At 39.5% G+C, this 8,966-nt stretch overlaps 1 protein-coding gene across 1 annotated transcript in view; it reads right to left on the bottom strand.

The window, feature by feature from the left end:
- Positions 1-8,807: 8,807 nt before the first annotated feature.
- The window catches only part of LOC138029664 (uncharacterized), an 11,522-nt gene continuing 11,363 nt past the window's right edge, over positions 8,808-8,966 (bottom strand). Inside the window, exon 8 of the mRNA XM_068877376.1 lies at positions 8,808-8,966. This exon is cut by the window's right edge and continues 1,528 nt beyond it. The gene's annotated coding sequence lies outside the window, so the exon portion shown is untranslated.

Consider the following 8,966-nt stretch of genomic DNA (forward strand, 5'->3'; position numbering starts at 1 on the left):
GTTACCCAGCTGGCTCCAATTGCACACACACATACTCTCAAATCCACAGAAATAGGTGCATTTGGCTATTTTATACATCATGTTAATCATTTTACAGTTCGGTTGCCTCATGCCCCATGCCCCATGCCCCATGCCATGCGCAGAAGCAACTGTTCACCTATCCCATCCTTCACCTAATCAATACTCAAGTCACTGCCATCAGGCAGGGAGATAGCGTTAGAATATCCTACTGATGAACTTAGCATAAATATCATCAACCAATCATTCGGGTGGGCGATTTTTGTGCCCAATCTTCGGGGCATGCTTTTTTTCGTGATATGAAGGTTGAGAGAATAACTAGAATTTGCCGTGACGAGTACCTCTCGAACTTTGAAAGAAAACCAGACGTTACCTGAGAACATCGACTGATTTTATTCCAAAAATAAAAATTGGGCTCTGCATTTGAAAACAAGGACTTGTATGTTACGTATACCGATTCTATCAAATTTCTTTGTAAAGGATTTTCAGCTTCAGGTAAAGTCTTGTAATAAAATCGCAAAGTTTTGCGTCCACATAAATTTACTCAGTCTTTATGTCTCAGAGAAGGCATGCAACCTCTGCGTCAGTAAAACTCGGATCAATTGTAGAGTCAATGGTAGAAAAAAACAAGTAAATAGGTTTTTGATAGACTGCAGAGCAGGCGAGATTTCTTCGAGCGAGCGCTGACATCGTAAAAAGTTCACCCGCCATCTTGAATTTTTCATGCAGTGGAAGACTGGAGTCTATAAAATGGCGGTCGCAAGATTGTAACACGAACTCGATCGCCCCAACAAGCGAACTCGACCGGCCCAACAAGACGCCTGCACTGCAGGCTAGGTTTTTGACTTCATCACTTCAAATCTGGCCCTGTATTTTATAAAAGCTAAGTGTGCCGTCATAGTAAAAACTTGCAAGGGATCACGAGGACGTCATTTCACTACTGTGATTACCACAAAATTACACGAAAGCACAATACCCAATAAAGAACGGTACCTTGACCCGAGTATAACGCCAAAAAACCACAGCAAGTAAGGAGACCAAATTCCTGTAAATTTTTGATTCAGTACTATACGTACGTACCGGTATGCCTTGAAACTGCAAGGAATGAAGTGAGCGGTAATCTGGGATCCCGTGAAACTTTTTCCGTTCCCCTGGAGCGGAGGACCCTGAAACTGTCTCATACAACGGATAACCACGAGACGAGAGATCACGAAAGTATTCTGACCACCAAAAGAGCAAACCGCGCGTTGGTTTCACCTTCCTGAACTCGAATCAACCTTCGTTAGCTTGATACTCTGGCTAACAAAGTTACTATTCCAATTTGAATAAACTCCAATCTCTTTTCAAGCAACTTCTATGTGTTCGCTTTTTGTTAGCTTGCAAAAAGCAAAAAAAAAAAGGTATTGCATAATACCGGAAAACATTGCCGCATGAACAGTGACAACGATCTTTGTGATAATGAAGTGTTGATTGAACAGGAAACATTTATTCAGGATATTTCAGTTTATCTCTTTTCCGGCAATATAGTAATCCACAAGTACAATACATGTACAGATATAAGATGTGATGCTAAGATAAAGCTAGGAAACCCCGCAACAGATTCTACCAAATAAAAACTATGCTGTTTCCATAGTTGTTAGCTCCCATAGACTGTTAGTGAAAATGGTGGTTACTTCAGGGCTTACCTGTAGTTCAACTGAAGTGTCTTCAAAAGCGTGAATCCAAGTGCTGCCTTGGCTTGTCCACTTGGATACTTCTGCAAAGAGGATAGAATTAATCAGAGCTGAATTGTCGGCCGATATATCAAATTTAACTGGGGTTAGAGCTGAGAAATGCCACGTGAGCAGTTAGCTGCGGATGGGAATTTCCGTTCGCCGGCCGTCGAATTCAGCTTTCACGGTTCGTAATACACCCCGAACAATCAAGACAATAAATTTTCTCTTAAAATTTCGAACGACTCTTACCAAACAGAATCTGTTAAATTATATTGGTACGATAGCTTCAAGCAAAACCATGCAAATTGACGGCTTTGTAAGGAGAGCATCACTTTATGCTCAATGACGGTTAGCGAAAGGACTATAAATTCTGTCTGTCAGCTTTGGTTTCAGGCCCTGCTGTGAGGAATTTTGTTGTGATGCTTGACAATGGAAATTAGCTAAGTTGCCTTGTTGGGCCATACAATTCAACCGTCAGCAGGACGTCTAACTAAAATCACAACAATGTTTAACACACTTTGATTCCTTCTTAAGTCTAACCACGATTTAAAAACATACATCAGCCCTCACTAAGCGGATCATACTGTGTGTTTTTGATGACTAGAGATATGACTGCGAGGTGGGACAGGAAAGAAGTCCAGCTTAGCGACTCGTGAGGGATTAGAAATTATTTCCAGTGCAAAGTGCAAACTGAATGCTTACCAGTCTTACCATCGCATTACGTGTAAAGATTCTTTTAATTTCAGCGATATCAGTATTTCTCTAAGTTGTTATATGGCCACTTCAATTCCTTCAAAAACTCTTATTAGCTTTTCTTGCAATTTTACTTGTGTTTCCACTCCTGAAGCTGACCTCTTCAGTTCTTCATTGCCTCTTAAAGGTGCACAAGGCCAGAAAGGTCCATAGGATTTAACATTTTTTAGATTTTTTCAAAGATTATGATTATCCGGGTCCACCGAGGTTGAAATAACATAATGATTCTGCCTGGACGGAAATTCTGGGATTCATAAAGAATAACCCATGAACACATACACACGCTGAAATCTGGGAATGACTCATGAATCGCTGGCCTTTACAAAGCGTTAACAGAAGGAGTATTTTGACATTAGTCGTCTCATGATCGTACAATGAATGCCTAATCCATTTACAAACGAATATTGACTTTGTGATTTACTTGAAGTTAAACAAACAATAACGTATTGAAATAAGGAATAATTTAAATACTTCACAATGACAAAGAACCAGAGCTAAATTTAGTTCCTGAATTAGGAGTTTTGGTTTGGTCTCTCCAGCAATATCTTAATCCCCACATTTGAGAAAAAAGTCACAGTCAGATATCTGTTGATACAGCAGTCACACATACTTAAAATAATCGAGGAAGTTGTTGTTTCCGCTAAGGGTTTACCACAGGCTCAAAAAACAGCATGAAACTTATCAGAGACACTACACAAATGCACACAAAATAAGATCACGAAGAGGAAGGGATAATCACCCACGTTAAAACACAGGAAACACTTGTGAAGCTTTATTTTAAGCTCAGTTTTTTTTTTAAGCCTTGGTTTAAGGTTATCGCATGTGCTCGGAGCCTTCCTTGGCGGGGAATCTTGTTTCTCGGCAAAATTCCCAAAAATAAGCCTCATAAGGATAGGGTAAAGGTGTTTTAACACAACTTTGAGAGCCTTCTTTGGATGAGGTATAGGTGGAAAAAAACTCGGTGAAAGGAATCAGTTAGTCCGTGAGCATGGGCCAGGACAGGAAAGCTTTTCAGGAAATCAACTGCAACTGGCAAAGTGTTAAAAGTGTGTTAAGGAATTAGTCTGCTCCTGGACAGACGACAAACAAATTCGAAACAAATGACTTAATTTGAATTAAATGAATTTGTAGAGCTTTCAATCATAGTTAATAGAGGGGAATGGTTATGAAACCCGACAAATTTCTTTGTTGTAGGTTTTTGTTCTCTTTTTTGGCCTTGACCGTGCACAAAACACAATAGTTGTTTACTGTGTACTGAGGAACTCACCAATAGAAAAGTGTTGGTTACGTAATTCATGCATAGTGTATGAGCGCAAAACAAAAGATTGTGCACGGTCGTGGACTTTCCAACCTAAATCTTGGCATCTTTGTCTGTTCCTTTGATGTTTGCCGAGCTTCCAAACCATTCCTCTCTATTAACTATGTTTCAATTAAAAACTTAAATTCTACACAGTTAGTTGCTTTATTTCCGGACACTTTTTGCAAAACCGCAAAACAGCACTAGCGAGCTAAACTTTAGCTCGTTTATAGTTTAGCCACAATGTAGCTTCCACCGCTGGCAAGTTGGGCGTGAAGTTTCACTGCTTGAAACTCTTTGGTTTCTTTGTAATTGCGGAAAGACAAATTCGATGCTCTAATTCCGGACAGGTTGCCCTATATCCGGACCATTACGTCCGGAATTAAGCACCCCTTGCAAAAGAGGCAATTAAACCAGGCTTTGTAGGCTTGCTCGGAGATACGAAACGGCAAACGGAAAATTCTTTATATATGCTCAAAAAGCTTAACTTGTGTCAAAAACAAATTAAAGCTATCGCGAATTTTGCGATAACAGACCTCTTAATTGAAAAGACATACTTCGACGCGCGTATAAAAATCGCATTAATTAGAGACATTACTGTATCAATTGAAATTTAAATTGATTATTTACCATGTTAAAATATTTTTGCCACATGGTTTTGTGCTTATGCTGTCCATCTGTGCATGCTCCCATTTGGTTACGTAACCAAGGGTAATGTATGATAATGATACATAAAGAGGGTGGCACGGAATAGTTGAGGTAACTAATAAACTTGTGGCCCTCTATCTAAAAATTCTTACAAAACTGATGCAATATAATAGAAAGTGTACATAGAAATGTGAAAGCTAAAAATACAATGTACGTTAAATTCCAACATGACCATCAATAAATTCCATGCAACATGAGCATCAATAAGGCAAGCCTGAAAGCGGGGCTCCTAAGTTATTTATATTGATTTATGCTTTTGCCAGTTCAGATATTTTTAGAACTAGCCTGCTTACTAAACGACCAGTCCCGCCTGCTCATTGTTATAAATTGGTCTATTTACCCGTGCTCTTTCTTGCTCTTTTCGCCGTTTTTCCTCAACATGATTCAGCCGGTTTTCTGGTGCTCGTGCTCACTCTTTCTTCTGCTACTCGACACTATAGTTTCGTCTCTTCATTTGGAATTCTTTCTTGCTCTCTGTCTCGTTGTTTGTCATTGATATTTCCGGTTTTCTCGTGCTCTTAGTCGCTCTCTTTCACGTCGAGTATCGCTTACTCGTAAATACTTTTGTTCTTTGGCCATTTCAATTTCAACAGGAAAAGAAAACAAACAGCGCATTTTCATTTTCTCTTCTTTCCTCGTTGTACGACATATTAAAAAGATACTAAGCTTGTTTAATTTTTGGCCTTCAAAATTTTTGCTTGTTTTACTAAAAAGCAGGGTCAACATCCCGCCAAAAAATGGCGGGTTCCAGCCTATGCAACTTCCTGCCGTTTAGCTCACATGAAAAGTTGTAACGAATGGACAGACGGCCGTAAGATGACGTCACAAACAAAACCAAAACTGCCTTGAACTAGCAGGAGTCAACAAGTTGATTATTTACAAAAGCGCGTTACGTAGGGTTGCATTTAAAATAAATAAAACATAAATAAATTTATTAAACTTCCGTAGCACCTTAATTATTAAAATATTCTGAAGCGCTTTACAATCTAAAAATAATAATACAATCGTATATAACCATCTATAATTAAATACAAACAAATCTAAAATATAATAAAATATAATACAAATATTTTTAAACAATTATTGCATGAGCGCGCCCGCGTTGGTATGAGATGGTAAATAGCCAACGAGGCAAGTAGCGCCGAGGTGGCTTTAAACAGTCTCAAATCCAACAAGCGTGAATGGAATAATTGTTTTATTAAATTCCTTAAACTCCAAAAGTTTGGAAATACGAAATATGAGAGAAAAAACCGAGAAAATCCGAGCAAAATTGTGTAATACCTTGTGGGCAGACAGACGCAGGCTCATCACAAAAACATTGCTTACCTTTTCGCGAAGTTCTAAACGTACTTCTTTATTCAGAGAGAAATTTCGCTTTCCGGCGAAAATAATTTTAACTGAGCAACGCTTAGCGCAATCATTTGCCATATAAGGTCAAACTAAGGTATACGAACTGATAACCGAGATCGAGTGAACCAATCAGAGCACGAGAAATGCTTTAACTGAGGTTGAGAATTTAATAAACGCTTTCCTAAAAAGGTGGGTCTAAAGTCCTTTTTTTTTAAAAAAGTTCATACTATCATATGTTCTAAGTGATTATGACAGAGTAGACTGCGAGCAGTCCCTCTTCAGTCAAGTCTAAGCTCGGCAGGACTGGAGAGAGCGAATTGGCCGAGAGGGAAACTGGCTTCCCCTCGGCTTTCGCTCGCTTCGCTCGATTTCCTCACTCGCGCTTTCCTCGCTCGCGCGACCATCCTAAGGGACTGCTCGCAGTCTAATGACAGAGCATTCCAAACAGTAGGACTTGCGTGTGCAGATGAGTGTTCGACAAAGGTCTTACACCTTACACGTGGAACTTGCAGAAAATTTCCAGAATCAGATCTCAAACTATACCCAGTAACAAGTTTAGCATTAATTAGCTCCTTGACATAAGTTGCAGCAAATCCATGCAACGCCTGAAAAACTAGTAGCGCAATCTTATATTCTACTCTATACTGAATTGGCAACCAATGAAGCCGCTTAAGAACGTACTGGAGAAATATGCTCAAACTTAGGAATAAGACAAGTTACCGAGCAGCAGCATTAACTACTTTCTGTAAACGATCATACTGATATTGAGGAAGACCATACAAAAGGGACTGATTATAGTAATCTAACTGTGAGTCTTTGTGGAGTTCTCAGACAGATATTTCCTAATTTACCTAATATTACACAATCCCCTGAAAGCCTTACTACAAAGCCTCCCAATATGGGTACTCATAGATAGGTGGTTATCAAACCAAGCACCTAAGTTCCTAAGACTGTCTCGCGATTTAATGTCACAGCATCAGCTTATTGCAAACATGCCAGGTTCTAACATCCTCAACGCAACTCTCCATGGTCTTGACTGCAAGATCTTCAGCAGCTGAAGAATTGGAATGAAAAGAAACATACAGCTGCGTGTCATCTGCATAGCCATGAACCAATGCGTTTCTTGACATAGAGAATGAAGAGGACGGACTCGAGACAACTTCCTTAATGAACACTGCAATCAACATCAAAGGTCTTGGAGGATTTCTGGTTGACAATAACACGTTTCCTCTCAGACAGGTTCGATCTAAACTATTCAAGGGCATCACCACATAGAGCGAGTTTCAATCGAGTGTCGTAAAACCAAAACCAAAGTAGTTACTTTGGCCAATCAAAAAGGACGGAGACAATCCAGTAAACCAGTCAAAACTCACAGTAATTACACGGAGCCGACACAAAGCGCGCGAAAATGTGCACGCGCGAGCCACGATTGGTTTTGATTTCACTTCTGATTGGTTGAAAAAGTGGCGCGAGAACTTTGAACCAATCACCGAGTGAAGTAATGCAAAACCAAAGTAATTCGCTAATTACTTTCGACACTAAATTGAAAACCGCTCTATACCCTCGAAACAAATTTAGCCAGTGTTCTAAGCGGGATTTGAATCCGGTGCACGCAAAACCGTCCTAACCACAAAGCCTGTGACAGCAGGATAAACTGTCTGTGAGGGCCCGTAATTCTACTAGATGTGCGCTCCAAATGTTTCGAAACTAACAAATGTATCGAGACTGTTACCTTTTCGTTTGTGGCTGATTTTCTTGGCGCTCACATAGTAACTCTTGATATGAAAACAAGAGACTCTCTAGCGCTGACTATGAGCGTTTTAATAAGAGTTGAACCCGGGGCTAAAGGTGGGAGTGGTCCAATACCAGGGCTTCGAAGTAGAGTCAGACACAGACGGGGAAAATAAGGAGATACCTTAAATTTGTACTCGGTAGAAGATTATAATCGAAAATTATGAAGATTTAATACAGGAAATTTCAAAATGCAGGCCGGATTTTTAGAAACCTGGCGTGACTTACAGGAACAGAACTTTGCATAAAAGACAGCAAATAAATTGAGAAATAAATTGAGAAATAAATCAATGGACCTCTGTGACTCGAGGGGAACCTGATGCACGATCCACTTTTCTGATCACCTTTCAACACAAATAAACTTTAACAACAACAACAACAACAACAGCATAAAGATAACTTCAATAGCGAACTGTGACTATGAAGATGGTAGATAAAAACCCCCCAGATAAGTGTGTGGGATCACATTCAAATACACATCTTGGTGACCTTGTGAATATTTTGAATACCAATGTCTACTACATCTGTAAATTATCATTATGAGTCTGCCACATTGAAAAGTCACGTTTTCTAGGATTCTGCTTTCCTTTTGAATGTTTTCCACAACATCTAAGATAGTGTTTGAGAGTAAGATGGCAGATTAGCTAGAAAAAAATTGTAAGGAGCTCGAAAGGTTGTGTGAAAACGTCACTCCTTCCTTATGAACTTTCCCATCAGCATTTTCTGTAGAGAGGTAAGTTGGTTGTAAAGTATGAATCAAGGGCTCTTCACTCTGAGAAAACGTAAGAGGCGAGTCGAAGATGCAAAAGGGATTAAAAAGTCACTATGAGCCACAAGATTCACTTGAGTCAAGTTGGCTTCTAATTCTGGCCGGTAACAGGTGACTGCCTCTCAGGTAAGTAAGTACCTCTAACTTCTCCAGTTGTTCCAGGATCCTAAACAGGTCTGGTTGAAGACAATTCCTTCTGCATTCACCATTCACCATTCACCCATCTCTTCTTTTATCACTTCGAAATCCGGGCAGCAAAAATTGTCATCCATACGTGCACGTCAGTGACAAGTTCTGAAATGCTGCTACGAAGCATCCAAGGTGTCCTTGATGTTATCACACGATGCACAACTGTCGTGAGAACCAACCACTTGGACAGACAAGTAACTTTCTTCACAACGAAATCTATTTGTAGTTTAACCACGTTTATTGTAACCTGCTAACACACAAAGCACCACTAAGTGCATTGCACTTTAATATAATTAAAATTTACAAAACTGTTATCAACTAGCAAGGACAAAAAGAAAGACTCCAAAGTTACAAAGGTTGTTGGAATAGAAAGCTT

The sequence above is a fragment of the Montipora capricornis genome, chromosome 13, assembly GCF_036669925.1.
Source record: "Montipora capricornis isolate CH-2021 chromosome 13, ASM3666992v2, whole genome shotgun sequence".
NCBI classification, from domain to species: domain Eukaryota; kingdom Metazoa; phylum Cnidaria; class Anthozoa; order Scleractinia; family Acroporidae; genus Montipora; species Montipora capricornis.